Consider the following 20072-nt stretch of genomic DNA (forward strand, 5'->3'; position numbering starts at 1 on the left):
CCTCCCGCATGAGCTGTCCTTCCGCACCCAATTTCCCTGCTCTGAAACCTTTCCGAGGTGCCGAGGGTGGAGATCGCCCCTAAGCTCGGGGTCGGGCTGGCACTTGGGATTTGCCGACAGAAATGGGTGTAAGCACACGGCTGTGTCACAGATGAGCAGCATGACACAGCCCTACTCATAATGCAGTAACAGTTTATTCCTAGCTAATTCCAGTGTCTCTGAAAATCCTTGAGGACATGTCCCAAAAGCAGATATGCTGACTGACAGGTTACTGACATAGGAATGTTATTCTTTCAATGTAGAAAAAAATCATCAATAGGTTCCTACAGAGCCGCATACAGTATCCCTTTTTAAATGGGAATTTGTTCATGTGAGAAAGTAATACATTACATTTTTAAGAGAGATAATAAAATATTTTCTGTTAAATTAATTTTCTATTAAAAATAAGAAATTGTTTTCAAAAGTCCAAGTAAAAGTTTTAGGTACAGCTTTTAGATGTGTGTCCTTTTCACACTGTGAATTCGCATGTCCCTGCTTTCCCAGGGACCTGACCATCAGTTTCCTGGATGTGACAAAAGGTCCTACTGCTTCAGCTACATCGGCATTGGTGAGTCCTCCGCGGGGCTCATCCAGCCATACTTAGGACACAGCCACAGCTCTGAGTTCAGCTTAAGTTTTTAGGTGGTAGTGCTGTCCTTGAATAGAGGGTGGGTAGCTGCAGACTCACCCAGAATTCTTCATTCAAAGTGTTTGATTTTACAGCCTGCAGGAATGCATTAACCACCTGCCCACCAGGAGCTCTGGGGAGGGAGGGAGACTGTGCTGTTTCTACGCTATATCCTGTTAAATCTGGGACCACTGACAGGTTTGCTGTGGAGCCCAGGGAGAAAAGGTGGCTGTCAAAGAGGTTAGGGACCTTACTTCCTACTTTCGGTCTCTGAATTCTTTCAGCAACTGCCTATGATTTATATAAATATAAGTTAATATTTATTCTTGGAGTTAGGACACTGAAACTGAGACCAGAACCAAGCTCCTTTGGAGCCGAAAGGCTCTAAAGCCTGTTTCATTCCCATTTCACAGTTAAACCTTGATCCTCCCTGTCATCTTGCTATAGGAACAGCAAATTTCTGTTCCTTGCTGCCTTGTGTTCTTCTGCACTGGATAAGGTCATTGATCATAAGCACAGCCACCTAAAATCACGTTACAGAATCACAGAATCACAGAATCAACCAGGTTGGAAGAGACCTCTGGGATCATCGAGTCCAACCATTGCCCTGACACCGCCATGTCAACTAGACCATGGCACTAAGTGCCATGTCCAGTCTTTTCTTAAACACATCCAGAGATGGTGACTCCACCACCTCCCTGGGCAGCCCGTTCCAATGTCTAATGACCCTTTCTGAAAAGAAATGCTTCCTAATGTCCAACCTGAACCTCCCCTGGCGAAGCCTGAGGCTATGTCCTCTTGTCCTATCGCTAGTTGCCTGGGAGAAGAGGCCAATTCCCACTCCACTACAACCTCCCTTCAGGTAGTTGTAGACTGCAATAAGGTCACCTCCGAGCCTCCTCTTCTCCAGGCTAAACAACCCCAGCTCCCTCAGCTGTTCCTCGCAGGTCAGACCCTCCAGACCCTTCACCAGCTTGGTCGCCCTCCTCTGGACTCTCTCCAACACCTCAACATCTTTCTTGAAGTGCGGGGCCCAGAACTGGACACAGTATTCAAGGTGTGGCCTCACCAGTGCTGAGTACAGAGGGACGATCACTTCCCTAGACCGGCTGGCTACACTATTCCTAATAGAGGCCAGGATGCCATTGGCCTTCTTGGCCACCTGGGCACACTGCTGGCTCATGTTTAGCGGGCTGTCGATCAGCACCCCCAGGTCTCTTTCCGCCAGGCCGCTCTCAAACCACTATTCCCCCAGCCTGTAGCGCTGCATGGGGTTGTTGTGGCCGAAGTGTAAGACTCGGCACTTGTCCTTGTTGAACCTCATGCCGTTGGTCTCGGCCCATCTATCTAACCTATCCAGATCCCTCTGTAGGGCCTTCCTACCCTCCAGCAGATCGACACTCTCACCCAGCTTGGTGTCATCTGCAAATTTGCTGAGGGTGCACTCAATCCCTACGTCTAGATCATCTATAAAGATATTGAACAGCACCGGCCCCAGAACTGAGCCCTGGGGAACACTGCTAGTGACCGGCCACCAGTTGGACTTTGCCCCATTCACCACCAATTGGAGTAACATTAAGTTACTCTGAAGAGGAGTTTGTGTTTTGTAACTCTGCTGCTTTGGAACAGAAGAGATCACACTGATGTTAAAGAAACATAATCATTAATAACCTTTGCAGATCAGTATTCCAGCATACCAATACTGTCAGCTGTTTTACCTCTTACCTCCCCCTACACCATACTCACACTACAGATAAAGTCTAATCTTTGATCTCACCTCATAATTTATTCCCTCTCAGTCCTCTCTTCCCTACACACACAGGCAACTATTAGGAAGCTGGAGCTGGTTCAGGCACAATGGAGGAAAACCATCTGATGCTGATGAAGCTGCTAATTTTATCAGTAATGCCCTTCCAACACTCTAGCCTTAGAATAATGTCACTGGCTCAGGCAGACAACAGCACAAGGGTGCTCAAAAGCTCCACTCTTGTGGAGCACTTGCACTGGGGGTAAGAACATTTATTTTATTACAGAAAATTTCAAAGGAACAAAGCTCTTGTAGACATTTTGCAGCATGATTTATAAGAACCAGCAGATACTACCGTGCAAGGTAGACTCTAGGGCATACACAACCAGTGCAGGTTCAGCAAGTATGGTGTTTCTGAGGCAGAGGACAAAGTGGACACATTTTCGCTTTTCAGCAGTGTGAAATCAAATCAGGCTTTCAAGTTCCCATAACTCCACTGTAGCTTACTTTAAACTATACTTATGCTTTCAAGTGCTGGAAAGAACATGGCAAGCTCATAATGGAGGAGAAAGTCAAGCAATCCACATGTCCAGAGAATGATTTCAGAAAAAAAAAACCAGCACAAAAAGTAGCCAGTGCTCCCACATAGTGGTTGAGGAAAGCAGCTTGAGTGAGTTGGTTCTGAATGGTGACAAAAGACAGGCAAAATTCTGGAGATGTAGCCATTTCACATGTATCTTTAACAACAGAGTAACCAGTTGCTACACAAACCCAGTTTAAGCTTATCCAGGCTATAAGCACAGAAGGATGGGGATGGAAGTGCAGTATCTCATAGAACACTCGCAGAGCAAACATGCCACCAAAACTTATATGAAACTATAAAAAAGGAAAAAGGCAAGGGACATCCTGCAACATCAAGGCAACTAGAAGGGAGGACAGTGGGGCAGACAGAGTAACCTTGTATCTACCTCCTGAGACAGGAGAATAGATGCCGCTTCTGTGTTGTGTTTACATGAATTCATCTGAATTTAGTTGTGCTGTTGAAGCATCCGAAACGTTAGGTGCCTTTTGATTGCAATAGTTCCTTTAAGGCTACTCAATCATTACTGCTAATTTACAGGTTGTAAAAATTGAATTACAACATTAGCTTTTTGTGGACACAAAAGTGGAAAAGGGTATCAGAGGACTGACATGCAGATCAGTGGTAAGGCAGACTATGTTCATTAGCATTCTCCCAAACCTCTGGGTGCTCAAAGATGGGAGAATTTTCTTCCGTGCATTTCTTTTTTTATTCCTAGCTAAAAACACAACTTTGGCAGGTAGGTGAGAACTCCAGCCATTGTTTGGTATTTAAGCTATCTAGTAGCCAGCCATTAGCAGTGGCTCTGGCTGAACTGTTTGTCGCCTGGAAATAACATACAAAAAGCCACTGGACTTGCACAGATAAACTACAGCATTTGCTCACCAGCTTTAACACTGATGTACACTTTCCTAATGTGTTGCACTGACTGTAAAGATCAACTGCAATTGCAGAACAAGTCACATTATCTGAAAATTTCTGGCACAGTGAGAGCATTCACAAAAGCTCATTTCAGTACAATTAGTTTGCTTTACTTAGCCTAGCCAGAAGGCAATTTAGAAAACTAAGAATTCAACTCTAGGATGGATTCCTGTTCAAAACCACCTCTCCTCTCTTTATTGGGACAGTTATGAAGGCAGCCTTGGCAACCGTTTTCTCTGCATCTTCCACTGCTCCGGCAAGAACAAGGATGCATCACTACCAGTACGTGTGCTATGTTAATTCCTTTACTTTCCATCCAGGGAATTCTAATCCCAAAGAGAGAACCCTGGAGAGAGAGAAATGAGAAGTCAGTCACTTTTAAGTTAACCTTTTAGTCAGGGTTAGAGAAGGTCAAAATGCTTCACTTCAATATTTCAACTTTTTTTTAAAGAGATATCACAATGTTTCATATTTGCAACACTGGATTTATGTATATCTATATTTTGCAATTAAATGTTTTAACTTTTTATGTACTGAAGTATTAAAGAGGCTGGAATTCAGGACTTGAGTATTCTTGCATTGTGGAAATATTTTTTTTTTTTCAATTTCTACCTCATGAACTCTCGCCCAAAGGTGATGGCCTGCTTAAAATCTTGGTCCTATCCATCTTTCTCAAGTGAGCATGCATATTAAATATTTCTGATTTGCAGTAGTTTCTATATCCCAGCATCTCCCCACAGTATGTCACTGTCTGGTTTCAGAATCCCTTCCTTTTTTGCTGTTCCCCCTTTTTCTGGCACACTTTCATGTTTGCTTTCACAGTATATTTCCAACAGGAAATCTATGTCCCAATGCAGATCATATACAATTGCCTCCACACCAAGTGATTTCACTGTGAGCACAGCAAACTTTAATGGTAAAGTAGAAATGCCAGCATTTGATTTACACTCATGTTTGCAACGCAGATAGCAAACACTAATACAAGTCTACCACTCTTAGAAATATTTTTCCACTAAAGACTATGCATTTGAAGGCAATGTAATCTCCAGCTTCTAAAGGTAAGCTGTATTTAAAAGAATCACAGCTGTATTTGATCTTCCCATTTAATAAAATCCCTGTTTAGTTATATCCAGTATCTTTTTGCATTGCATCTTTTCCTCAGTACTCACTGTGTCCTGAAAGCCCTAAATGCTCAATTACAGCTCACAGAAGGCAAGATGCACAGAAGTGAACAAACATGCAAACACACCCACATAGTTCACCCTTTTTTCTTCCTCACCCCCAAGAAATATTTGGCTGTGCTGACAGTTGACTTTAAATCCAGAATTACTTCTTTACAACGTCCCCTGGTACATCTGTTGTCCACACCTATTCTCTATTGTCTCATATGAAACTATGGAAACAGTGGCAATAAGTTATTCTTCAGGTTATTTTTTTCTCACCAAAATAAATATATTTTCAACTCTACCAAATTTCAGTGGTATGAAAGGAGACCCCATCAGCTGTCAGGTATTAGAAACTTCTAAGGTGTATCACAACAGCCATATACACAAGTTGCTGCATCTAACTTCACTTACAAGGTACCAGACAAATCATGAACATGCTTTTAAATACAGTGAATATTCATTGTGAGCCTTCCAGAAACATCACTGCTTATGTGGTGCCAGTGGACCTCAGACAAATGATCCTGCTTCTGTATATTCTGCCTAATAATGTGGGATTTTTGGCAATGCTATGTTTTATTGTGAAGGATGCAAGGCTAGTGATACATTGCTCCCAGCGGGATTTTTTTTAACTTTTCTTAGATTAACTGAAATTGTATTATGTTGCTTTCAGTAGCTGTAGCTTTTGGTTTCCTTAGCAGGATAGACAAAGAAATTGTAAAAGTCTTTAGAAAACCAGAGGTTTAGGGGAACAACTACTTGGACAAAGCTTTTGAGTAAGAAATACCAAATCTTTTCAACTTTCATTCAATTTGAACATGCTAGAAGTAGTTTATTTTAGTAAACATGACCCATATATTTTAAACATAAGAAATATAACACAAAAATGATGAAGCTGAATAAAAGTATAGGATGAATTAACATGATTCAATGTTCTTGAAACAAAACATCTGTTCTACAGGTGGTTTAAATTTCAATTTTTCATTCTGAATTGGAATGAACACAACTGCCATTGGAATCCAATCAATGGCTCTTTTAGGCCCATTGCCAACAGTGCCATTATGTAGCCCACACTCCTTGCAAGTAAGAGGAACAGTGGAAGTTAGGAAAACATTCACAGAGAAGAAAAACAAGAAAGGTCAATCATAACTGCTATCAAAACTATCAGGCTTTAGTTATAAACTTGTTAGATTGAAATCTGAGGACTGAATCACAACAGCAGGGCATTACATTATTATGTAATTCGTTGCAGAGTTTAAAACTTAATCTGCAGAGTTTAAAAAACATCTGTTGCTATTCAAAGATTAAGATTGTGAAAGCTTTTATCTATAAATAAAGTGTGGAACAGTATCTTTCAATTCCTTCTCCTAGCCAGAACAAAGGCACAAAAAAGAGAAGCATGTCTTATTGTAACTAGCTAAAAAAAATACTAGGTTTAACAGTTGATACACATTTCCAATTGCATTTAATTTGTAAGGCAAGTTTTATGTATGTATTGGAAAGACGACTATTTTGGACAGCAATTATATCTACAAGAAGCTGAAATCCAAGAAACATTTTATAAACAAAATGTAAAGCACTGGGCCTGGTTCAATGGCTTGACATTAGAGACTATAACAATTTTTTCCATATTGCACAAAGTTCATTCCCTGGGGCGAGTTTCTTTTTGCCTACAGCTTAATGCTTTGAGCATACAAAATACATTTGGAAACATTTGTTTGCAAATACAAATAGGCATTTGCACACAAGTTAAATGATCCCATGCATGCCAATAGCTGTGCTGTTCTCCAATAGCCGTACTGATAAGGGGATTTAATTGCCTTATGCCCCGATCACTTGGCTATAATTTTGACCCAGTGGGGAATTTAACAGAAAAAGAGTATGACATTCAGACTGATTTGCATTAGGGAAAGTTGAAACTGCAGAACAATGTTAAGGAAGTATGGGTCACCACACTGTTCAGCACAGCTGTAACAGCATGCCTGTAACGTTGGAAACTGGTTATCAGCTGAGTTTCTGCATTCTCAAGTATCTCAAGAGGGTAGTTGAGGACAGTAGAAATAGACAGAGAAGGCAAAAAAAATCTTCTAGTGTGTTGTGCATCTATGCAAACAATGGAAAATGAGAAATAGAAATTATACACTTAAAATATGGGTCCTTTCTGCAGTAATGAGACTTCACCCCAGGCAGACAGAAACCTAAGAAGCACAGGACCAGATATCAGAATCGAGCATATGGGAAAATCCCATCTAAGCCTGCCATCTTGCCACACAGCAGGTTATGTTGGCTGAATTCTGACCTAATTTACCAGAAGTAAGGATTTATCATTCACTGAGAGTAACACAGGGAAGATGCAAGTTGACTTGACAATGAAGGACACCACAGGGACTATTTAAATGTGTCTAATGAGTTGTTAATATCCGTTTGAAACTTTGTATTATTCAACTGATTGCTGATCATTGTTAGTTTAAAAAGATAACGAGAGCTAGAAAGATTCTGCAAGAGATGATTTCACATTCTGCAGAGAATCCTGCCAAGCAACACAGCCAAATAAAACTGGAAGTGACAGCCCATGTCGTTGAGACCTGCTTCCCGCTTTTACAGACTGTTCAAAAACAGCCTAGATCAGGAGGATCTGCGGAACAGCTGCACATGCTGCTGTCACAGACCACAAAACACCAAGCGCAATGAACTTAAAACCTGGAGTACAAATTGAAAAACAAACAATAGTACACAGGAAAGGTACAGGAGTGAGAACATTACCAGTGATAGTTTCCTGCAATAAGAAAACTTGTTATGGGACTGTCTATAACATGTACAGGGCAAAGAAGGGCAAAAAAGCCAATCGTCTTAGCACATGGCTTAGCTCAGAGCACATGAGTGGGGTACCCCAGCCTGATACCTAAGGGTGCTTAATGTGATGAAAGCAGTGCATCCCGTCAGAGCACCAGGAGTGACAAATCTACAATGCTTCAAGAGAAAGGAAAAAGCCTTAACGTTCAGTTAAAACTAAAACATTCCTCTCCAAAGTGCAATGAGAAGATCCTGTAGTTCAGTACACAAACGTTAGAACACAGAAACTGAAGAAAGGAGGCCTCGGACTCCTCAGCTCTCAGTGACTGTTGCTCAGCTTGCTTTCACATTCCTTCTGATGAACACTAAAGCTCACTGGTAGGAACATTTGTAAGCAAAGAATCAAGTTTGGGTTTATTTTGTTTAAAGATTCCGTTTCAAGTCACCTTAATACCTGTGCTGGGAACTAGTCTGTGTGGCAGTGTTGTGTGCTATCTTTGCTCAAAGCAGCTGAAGTCTTGCATGCTAAATGTTTTCAACTGTTCACAAATATGTGATACAGTAACAAACATTAAATCACCCCCTGGTTTACTACAAAACCAGCCTGTTTGCAAATGTTTACCTATATGCTTGAAAATCATTCAATTTGTAAAAAGCTTCCACTCAGCTATAGTACTGATTCCACGGGTATACCTTATATTGAAAGTTATTTTGAACTACATGAAAATATATTAGAAAATGTCACATGGAACAAGATATTGACTCCTGTGTCGTATAGCCTTCTTACGGTTTATAGATGTTACACCACACGCTTATACATATCAGATCTCAAAACTGAATGAAATCTGAATTGCTGGGTTGCTTAACACAAAGATTAATGTGTTACTTTTTTAAAAAATATGAATTCTGAGCTAAAACGGAAGTTTTTTTTGACAGAAGACTAACAGATTTTAGAAATATATGTAAATATCTAGCCAAATATGCCTGTACATGTATTCATAGTTACTAACTTTATACTGATGATGTCTGTATATAGCAAGGGGGCAATCCAATTTGAAAATTGTCCTCTTTTGATATGAAGTACTGCCACTTTGCTACATAAAAGAAAAACCCAGAAATAGTTCTGAGTTTGACTAAAAATTCAGTGGGTGAAAATTTGGCCTCAAAGGACATAATTTCCATCAACCCATTAGGAAGTTCATTTTTTTTTTTACAAGTTGATTCTTGCATTACCTGGTCTAGTGGAAGGCATCCCTGCCAATGGCAGGGGGGTTGGAAATAGATGATCTTTAAGGTCCTTTCCAACCCAAACCATTCTATGATTCTTGATATCACACAGACTTCAGGCAGAGCTAAAATATGACTGTAGCTTGGAACAGGGATAACCCATTTTACAGCTGGATTTTTTTAAAACATGTCAACCTCTCCAAGTTCCTATAAAAAAATTCAATATATACAATCACACAGTCTTAGGTCTAAACCTAAAACCCATCTCCAAAAAAGTTTATAACTAAAAGGTCAGGCTGCATTCCACAGAACAAAGTAACCATTTCTGTATAAAATCTTTCCAGTAGCCTTAGCTGATTTTCCATTCCCATCCAATGCAGAAATCTTTCTGTGGGTTCTCATTTTCATCTCAATATCTTTTAACATGACTGAGAACGGAGATGTTAATATTTTCTACATTTGCATAACCTCTCCCTTACTATACTTTGTAAATAGACAGTAGATACTATGCATCTCTTCTGATTTGAATTCCTTGTGTTAACACAATTTTTAAAAACCTTCAAATAAAAGCACTGAAACAAAAATGAAATTTTCACTTGGAGAAACTATAGGAGGCAACAAAAACTGCAGATTTGATTATATATGGTACTATGTGGCCAAATACAGAAGTAAAATACTGAATAGGTTTGTTGAAATTCCTTCAGCTTTTGAGATCTGTGACTATTAGTCACTGCTTTGTTACGGCTAATAGTTGAAATAAAAATAGCTTGACACAAAAATAATATATCCTGAATATTTTTTAATGTTTTTGCACGACATTACTTGGCAATTGACCTAATAACAGAACTATGAGAAATATTATATTTTAGGTACTTTAATTATAAGTAAATTAGGGGAAATGCATTATATCGCCAATTTATCTTTTCTACATAAAATAGTAAAAGCATTTGAAAAGCATAGAATTGTTATTGGTACTATTTATTTTCCCCACAATAAAGCTGTTTATAACAGGAAATGTCACATTTTATTAGATTTTGAAGAGGCAGCATCAAAGTATCAGGTTAGCAGTCATTTAGTTATCAAGCCACCAAATTTGTCAGGGTTTTTGTACATGCAAAAAGCCACCACTAGATGCCAGCATTAACTTTCTGCAAAATACACAAGAACCAGTTATTTTCTATTTAGGGATCGCTGCAAACCCCTAAGGTCGTCCATGCAGTGCAAAGTTCCTTAAGGGAAACGTTTAACCTAAAGATTGATCCAGCAACTGGGATATATGGCTGGCACAGCTCACTTTGTTGAACTAAATTTAGAATTACAAAGAAATTCCACACTCATATTCTTAATAACTGAACATTTAATACACATAAGATGAATCACTTTATTCAGCTGCAGCTAAGAAAGCCAAGCCCACAGCCTTAACGAATCTGGTATGTGTCCTGCAATCACTACTTATAAGCCTGCTGCTACCACTGAATTTGCCAGAATTTTATCTAAATGACATAGGAGTAACATATGGACTTAACTGCATTTTAACAGCTTTGTAACAGAGTCATTCCAGCAAAATTGAGTTGCATCATTATGACAGTGGTGAGATACCTGACAAACATGGCTTGTTACTCCTAAGATACAAGCCTTAACCTTCCCCAAGATTGCCCACAAACTATTTATCATATGATTTTGTGGTGGCTGATTCACTGAAATTATGCAAAAACAGAAAGCTGCAAGCGCTTGAGATTTTTTTAGCAAGTGAGAAAGTATCTGAGAATTTCTCTTGTGATTCAGTTAAGTGTCTCTTCTATCTGCTTACTTTGCTTACTGCCATGGGGATAAATGCCTTACTAAAATGCCTTTGACCTGTTTTTCTTGCTGAATTCTTGCGCTTATTTGGAGAAGCAGGCAGATCTGAACACCAAATATGAAAGTCCCCAATATAGGAACACTGGCATTGGAATCCAGACTTTTACACTGCTCCTCAAAGCAGGTTATGAAGTTGATTCACACATGGTAATAAGTTGTTTTGAATTTGCGGTATAGTTAGTGGAACACTTTTTGGACTTAGATTTCAAGACAGATTTCTGTATTTAAGAGGACATGGATTGAAGGGGGCAGTGGTGAATAATTCTGGGTTAATACTTTTGTCCCAAACAATGTCAGTATGAGATTCATGTTATTAGTTTTATTGCAGCTGAGGGTAAGAGCAAAGCGTGTTGCAAATAGTCAGTATGCAAATCAGAAGGAATTCTATCCTTTGATGTTCCCTTACAGTGTAAGTGTGGGCAGGCTATTATACTACCCTTTTATCATTTTACCTATCCTATAGGTGGAGGTGAAACTTGTTTTTCATTTTTAGAGAAAACTTGGGCATCTGCACATGAAATACACTGCATATTATCAGCTGCATTTGTGCATGCAATCAGGATCAACAGCCTAGAATCTCACTAGTTTTTCAGATTCGTTCTTCCTATGACATTTTTGCCACGTGTATTGAAAATGAACTGACCATTAAGTTTGTAGCCTTAACAGCTTCCCTAAGCAGAGTATTGTATTGCTATTTTCTCCATTCTCTGTTGTTCCGTTGAAATGGCTGTTACAAGCAGTTGGGTATTGTGTGAAATAAGTTTTAAAAGCCCTTTAGCAAAGGCAGTGTCTGAACTTACATAGCACCTGACAACTTTAAACTCTGGGCATTACCATAGTGTTAGAGCTGGTTGAAAGACTTACATTTGAAATTTAAAAAAAATCTGCAAAAGATCCAGAGGGCAAGTTCTATAGTCCTTGAGTCCAAGAACACTTCAAGGTGTGCAAAAGCACTGCGCTGGTTTACCTAAGTTAGAATAGTTGGACATATCTAAGTACACAGCAAAACTGTCTGAAGCAAATGATGCTTCTTTGAGCTAACTGTTTAACCTCCAAATCATTTCTGCTGCTAAGGCCATTACTGTAGGTACTCAGGAAACAACAGTGAAGAGACAACAGAACCTTCAAATTGCAAATAAAATCACTTCTACCAAGAAGCAAGACAATTCACAGTACCATTCAGTTAACTTATCTACCTTGTAGATCAAGTCAGACGTGAATTGCAAAAAATAAAAAATGAGAAAGGCAGACAAACTATTTACAAACTTAAAATAAAAGGTTTCAAATCTTCTTTTAATTGTCTGTTAAGTCACCTGGATGATTTTTGCTACAAATAGCTATCAGTAACAAAGGATAAATTTCACAGAATGTAGGGATTTAAAACTGAGTGTTATGCCTTGAAATAATGCCCTTTCAACAGGTAATTTTTACTATAAGTTAATCAAGTACAAAAAAGAAGATGCTGCAGAGCAGCACATTTCACCAGTATTGCCAATTGCAACCATTACACACACATGATTTCGTTTTCCAGAAAACCTGAACGTGGCTTTAAATTGACCTTACATCAAGAGTGAAACTTTGAGGTAAGAAAGCCTTACTACTTTTGCATTTTAGTTCAATTAGGTTGACAACTGGAAGCTCTTACATAAATATGACAGCTAATGACCTTCCCTCCAAACAAGCTGAGATTGTTTTAAAAAAAGAATGATTCTTGAAGTTATAGCCTTAAACACAATATAGTGAGACAAGCAAGCAAGTTGTGAATCAGGAACACCAAATATACAAAAATTTTTTGTATGTTTTTCCTTTGTTTTAAAACTTCTCATATGTTTTTAAATTATCTCATGCCTCCTGTTACAGAGATGCCTCTTTGTACATTCTCAGAGCAACTATTCAAAAGTAATTTCTCTCCATCTGAAGTTATGCTCCTCACAATATTGACAAGGTCAGTGAGGTCACAGGAAGTCATATGCTGAAAAAGTGCTAGTCATGAAATTTACAGCTGCTTGGATGAGCAGTTTTAATTTACAGCACATTTTTTCAAGTTACCAGCCTGTTTTAAGGAAAAACACCTGAATTATTCCCATCTGTTTTGTTGTATCTGCTCCATAAGTGTGAATGTTGCCCAGATTTTTAATGCCAGATACAAATAGGATAGTGCTTTTATATCCTGTGAACTAAAATGGGAAGTAGTCCCCACTTTATATAATTACAGCCACTTTTCATTCCTGTCACATGTAATATGAGACGAAGAAATAAGAGATATCAGAGCTCTGAAAGCAGTTCAGGGACATAATTGAAGGGATGATTAATGCTGCTGCACAGAAAGGATCTAATCATTTAGAGATAGTATAGATCATGGCTCTTTAAAAATACTTATAGTAGACATTAGAACACTGTTCTCTGCCAGTTACCCTGCCCTGTTTCACAGAAGTTTTACATCAACAACTTTAAAAGTTGAAAAGTGGAAAAAAGAAGGTCAAAGGATATCAAAAAAGTGATTTGTTCTCTTAAGCAAATAAAACATTGTTTGCACAAATACATTCCTGTACAGTGCCTGGAAACACATCACAGAAGGGTTTTCTAATAAAGTGATCATATTATTCATTAACATTTAAAAACTATTCCAGCATACTGCTCTGTGGTATGTTCTCAGCCTGCTTTGCTGCAGTTAAGAAAGAGGTCCAAGGTTCATAGGGGAGGGCTTGTAAGCAGCTCACAAACAATGTGCTTGAAATTCCTTCCTTTTGTAGCAGGAGTGCAAAACTACAGATGAATAACTAAGCTATTGAACTAGGATTTATGCCGAAAAGACTAATTTGTAAGCTGTGCCCAAAGTGTCTGGGTTTGAAGTGATTTGCATATTTCTTCCTCTGGTATTCCAGGAATGCTATGGGAAACTTGCTAGCCCAGGTCTCAGCAATAGGTTTCTCATGCATACCTTTCCAAACTTGTCTTTAAAACCATGAAAGTAATGAGTGTGACAAGCATTGGCGTTATATTCATGTAGCCTATGAATACAGGTATTCATGAAACAGGAAGTTAACCTGAAATTTCTTACAATGTACAATGAGAATCTGTTTATCTAGGTTATGTTAAAAATTAATCCTAATGATTTATGCAAAAGCATAAGGGCTTTGATAAACGTAAGTAATGAAATCCAGCCAAATGTTTATTTGCCAAGATTAAAAGCAGACTTTATATTTATGAAATAGGAGATAGTGATGACACTGCACAGAATGCAGGGCAGCCCTGGGCACTCCTCTGCACACACTTGTTATTCAGTACAGCTGTTGTAGCTAGAACTAAGCAAAACCAGAATTTAACTGTGACACTTCAGTATTGATATTGTATTCCTTATTTCATTGCATAATAAAGTCATTAATTTAATCATGGGAAATCATTAAGCTATCGACTTAAATCACTTATCCATGTGAAATTACTTCTAAATGCTCGTTTAAGGAATGCACAGAAATTATGGCCAAAGTGTTCAGTTGGATCAAGTCAAATGATATTGAATGGGAAAGCTAATGCCATGCAGTGGCTATTCAGGTTCAGTAAAAGAGACAAGCAAACAAGCTAGGCACTAAAGACACTGTTGGATATAACTCATTTTTTACTGCAATGTACACATCCACCTGTATCTTCTTCCAGGGTTTGACATTTTATGGGGATTTTTTTTCTTGTGATATACTTTTTTACTTCTTGTGTGAGCAATTATGTTTGTATCCCTTACACAGACCAAAGCAGGATCCTTAGGAAGGAGAGTTGAAGACATGCTCCTTTGCTAAGGGGTAACTGAGCATGCCTAAGGGAAAAAAAGGATCTGGACACTGCAGGGTGTACAGCTGTATCAAACAGGCCCTGCAGGCGTTCGGTGTTGCCTCACCGAACTGGCCTGCCAAGCACCAGGAGCAGTGAACCTTTCTGGTACGCACAAGTGTGGTGGGGAATGCATGAAATCATCTTTGGCAAGGCCCTGAAACGTGCTGAAAAGAGACCCCTGCCATCACCTCCACCCACTATCAACCCTGTTGTGCTTCTGTTGCAACCTTCTACAACCATAGATCATCAAGAAGGATGGAACTACATATCCTTAACTCCAAAGCATATCACCTTTAAGTTAGTCCACTTTGGAAAATCATCATAGTAAGCATTATGCTGTAAATGAACTTCTAACTAAAGTAAATATAGTCAATTAGCTTGTTAAAAATGTGAAAGTTTTTTCCTCTGCATCTCAAACACTGCTTGGACATTTCAGTTTTCTTGGTACCGTTGGTATTTTTGATTTCACAACATCTAGAAAGATGCTTTCACAGAGGTTATGAAACCATGTTTGTCTGCAGATGGTAAAGCCACATAACAGAACTGACTTCTTTGCAGGTTTTACAGCATTTTATATATTTTTGTTGGACTGCAGTAAGTAGGGCTGCATATTTTTTTTATTGATCAGCACGTTTTTCCACAGGAATAGCTACTTAACCAAACTTTTCATATTTTTGTAAATGGGTAACTCATTGAAAAGAATTTAGGGCCGTAGATAAGAACAGCCATCTCATTTCTTAGTAGCAATGCAGACATATTTTCTCCATCCATTCAAAATTCCTGTGCAGATCTGTCATTGCAACAAATACATACGTTGTGTCAAATGCAACCTGCTTTACTAGCTGGCTTTTAAATTCTTAACTTTCATTTTGATACTATAGATGCTCTTACAATGACATACCGCAAAGAATACTTTCTCTTAGGACTATAAAGTAACTTCTGATTTTTTTGATGCTAGGCAAATGAAACACTATCCTGTACCAAGCATTAGTAAAAGAGGGAAAAAACTCTACAGATACATGTACACAAGAACACTTTTCAGCAGGCCTAAGTACAAGTATGGCAAGTGAAGAGAGGAGAACAGTGACATTCCAACTAATAATTCAGAGTGGAAGTATAGCCTAACCTCATGACCAACAGCTGCAAGAAAACAACAGCCTATTCCAAAGGAAAGAGTCTAAATACAACATACATCATTCCACCAACAGCTTGGAAAGAAAACATGATTATACAAAAGTTTGATGAACTTTTTTATGAAGTTACATAATTTTATGTAATGTAACACAGGAAACTAACCTCTGCAGTCAATCATAACAGGAAAGAGTCCTTAGGGCATACCCAAACAGTGCATTTCTAGTTGTTTAAAGCTTTGTCTGTCTGGAAGCAGACATCCCACATGAGAAATGAATTTTAGATATCCTAAAGAGGACATTTGGGGTTTTGGGAGGGAATTTTAAGGGTGGTGTTTGGATAAATATAACCTTTGCAGAAGCCAAAAACCCATCATGTGGGTTGGAAAGAAACAGTCCAAGATCATTGCTTGAATGGGTTTTGTCACGGTCAAGGCTAGAATCCAGCAGTGCATACCACCGATGCCATCCATTTACAGCACCGCACAAATAGCTTCAAAAAATAAAATCTGGAAGAGACACTTAGTATAAAACTACCAGCCCTCACATGAAAACTGCATTTTCTAGGAAGTAATAGGCAAATGCATGGCAAAATTAGGATAAAGTGACTGTTTATAAGTCCGTATAAACTCATTTTACATCTGTACTTACCCAAGCTTTGATTTAATGTTACGGTATTTAGAGTTGGCAAGGCCGTGATCTGTTTTTCGGAGTCTCATAGGCTTGCCCAAATCCAAGCCATTTTGCCAGTGAAGCCTAATGTAAATTCAAAGAAAAACAGAGGTTTTCAGCAGAAGTACTTTTTAAGGCAAATCCTGACAAACCGACATGTTCCAAGCGAAATGCAAAAATCCTGCACCTAAGGAGTAATAAACCCATGTACCCACAGACACAGGAGTCCCTTTGGATGGAAAGTGGCAAGGCAGGGAAAAATCTGGAGGTCCTTGTGGAAAATAAGTTGAACACAAGCCAGAAATGCACCGGTGCAGAAAAAAAACCAATGTCTTGGGTTGCATTAGCCAGCAGGCTGATGGAGGCGGTTCTTTCCCTACCCTCAGCACTGCTGAGACCACACCTGGACCACTGCGTACAGTTCTGGGCTCCCTGGGTACAAGACAGATATAGACACACCAGAGCAAGACCAGTGAAAGCGATTATGGAATTGGAGTGTCTTTCTTATGAGAGACTGAAAGCACTACAATGGTTCAGCCTGGAGAATGAGAACAACCAGGGAGGATCTCTGTGTGTATAAGTATCTGACAGGAGGGTGTAAAGAGTCTGAGCCAGACTCTCCTCAGTGGTACCCAGTGAAAGGATAAGGCAATGGGCACAAGCTGACATACTGGAAATTGTTTAAACAAAAGTTTTTACTCTTAGGGTGATGAAACGCTGGAACAGGTTGCTCGGAGGTTGTAAAGCCTCCATCCTCAGAGATATTCAAAACCAGACTGGACATGGCCTGTATCAACCTGCTCTAGGTGACCCTCCTTTGTGCAAGGAGTTGACTAAACAGTCTCCAGAGGTCCCTTCTTCCAACCTCAACTATTTCATGATTCTACAAAGAATCAATGAGACTTCACATCACCCATTCAAAGAGCTCAGGCCAACCCACCTTCCCTTTAATAGGTTTTCACTTGGTCACATCTCTGAGTCTGATTAAAGGAAAGCATCAAATGTACCACTTACAATGAAAGCCAATTTCAGGCTTCCATTTACATTATATATGATACTGGAAAACATTCACTGATAAGACTTTTAGAAAGCCATGAGCCTTAACTGCAGATCTTTACACAGTACCAGTGGGAAACTGAAATATCCTATGTCAACAAGCATGCATTTAAGCAGAGTTAACGTAGACTACGCAATACTGCAGCAGACTAAAAGGAATGGGTGCAGAAAAGCAGTCTATCTCTGTATATTCAAACTTTAGACTTTAAATGTAGTTGGTCGTATTCCAGCAGGAACAAGGTGTAGTGGTTTCTTTGAAATCAATGGTGAACATCTGCTCCAAAGGAACCTGACATTTTGCTGTAACCCATTTGTATTGTGCTGTTCTGGTGACCTAGAGTGAAAAAATAAATACTCCTTCCAGTGCCTGTCAGTACTTAAGAATCAGAAATATGACCTAGAGCATGGTATTCTCTGCTTCACAGAGCTCTATATGGACTAAAAGAGGGAATAAATTATAAAGTGCTGGAATTTCATTAGCCAAAGATGTTAAGAGGTGCTGAAATGAGGGTTTCTGCTGACTGTTCTCTCTGTCAGAAGTGCTGGGTCCAAGATTACTTTGCCTAGAACAGCTTCTGTTCAGTGGACTTTGCTGTGAGTACAAATGCCTGAACTCATTATCATTCTTTACCTTATACTGTCCATCATGTAGAGGTCTTCAAATTCATCAATAAAGAAATTGAATTAAATGTTTAAGAACATACAAGTTAACATCGCTAAAAGAAGACAACTGCTGTCACTTTCTTGCTTTAAATGCTTTTGTACTAGAAAAAGGTTTCCTTCACTGGCATATTTCTCATCCTTTTAGCTTTCATCTAAAATACATGGAAAATGATACTGTATACAGTAAAAGCATAAAATTAGTATATGTAAATCAGCACAATAGAATTAGAAGACTTGGATTTTTATTACTTTTATGTAGGTGAAAATAAAAAATCAGAAAATTTTTAGGTTGCAAATACATTCAAATAAATGTGCGAAATCGGTGTGCTCAGCTCGCTCCCTGAAATGCCTGTATACCAATGCGCGCAGCATGGGGAATAAACAGGAGGAGTTGGAAATCCGTGTTCGGTTGGGGGGCTATGATTTAGTGGCAACCACAGAGACTTGGTGGGATGCCTCGCATGACTGGAATGTGGTCATGGATGGCTATGTCCTGTTCAGGAAAGACAGGCCACTAAGGAGAGGTGGTGGAGTTGCTCTTTATGTGAGTGAGCAGCTAGAATGTATTGAGTTCTGTCCAGGGGCGGATCAGGAGCGAGTTGAGAGTTTGTGGGTGCGAATTAAGGGGCAGGCTGGCAGGGGTGATAGTGTTGTGGGTGTCTATTACAGGCCACCGGATCAGGACGAGGAGGGTGATGAGGCCTTCTACAGGCAGCTGAGAGCAGTCTCTCAATTACAGGGCCTGGTTGTCATGGGGGATTTCAACTACCCTGATATTTGCTGGGAGGCCTACTCAGCCAGCCATCCCCAGTCCAGGAGGTTCCTCCAGTGCATTGATGATAACTTTCTGATGCAAATGGTGGATGAGCCAACTAGGAGAAGAGCGTTGCTGGATCTTATCCTCACTAACAAGGAGGGTCTGGTTGAAGAGGTGAAGGTTGAGGGCAGCCTTGGTTGTAGTGACCATGAGATGGTAGAGTTCAGGATCTCATGTGGCAGGAACAGAATAGCTAGCAGAATCTCAACCCTGGACTTCAGGAGGGCCAACTTTGGCCTTTTCAAGCAATTGCTAGGGGAAATCCCATGGGACAGGGTACTAGAAGGTAAGGGGGCTCAAGATAGTTGGTTAGCATTCAAGGACTGCTTCTTCCGAGCTCAAGATCAGAGCATCCCAGCAGGTAGGAAGTCAAGGAAGGGTACCAGGAGACCTGCATGGTTAAACAGGGAACTGCTGGGCAAACTCAAGTGGAAGAAGAGGGTGTACAGATCGTAGAAGGAGGGGCTGGCCACTTGGGAGGAATATAAGTCTGTTGTCAGAGGATATAGGGAGGCAACTAGGAAAGCTAAGGCCTCCTTGGAATTAAACCTTGCAAGAGAGGTCAAGGACAACAGAAAGGGCTTCTTCAAATACATTGCAGGTAAAGCCAACACTAGAGGCAATGTAGGCCCACTGATGAATGAGGTGGGGGCCCTGGAGACAGAGGATAAAAAGAAGGCGGAGTTACTGAATGCCTTCTTTGCTTCTGTCTATACTGCTGGAGGCTGTCCTGAGGAGCCCCGGACCCCTGCGGCCCCAGAAAAAGTCAGGATAGAGGAGGAATCTGTCTTGGTAGATGAGGGCTGGGTCAGGGACCAATTAAGCAATCTGGACATCCATAAATCCATGGGCCCTGATGGGATGCACCCGCGGGTGCTGAGGGAGCTGGCGGAAGTCATTGCTAGGCCACTCTCCATCATCTTTGCTAAGTCGTGGGCAACGGGAGAGGTG

Source organism: Nyctibius grandis, chromosome 6 (assembly GCF_013368605.1).
Source record: "Nyctibius grandis isolate bNycGra1 chromosome 6, bNycGra1.pri, whole genome shotgun sequence".
NCBI lineage: Eukaryota > Metazoa > Chordata > Aves > Nyctibiiformes > Nyctibiidae > Nyctibius > Nyctibius grandis.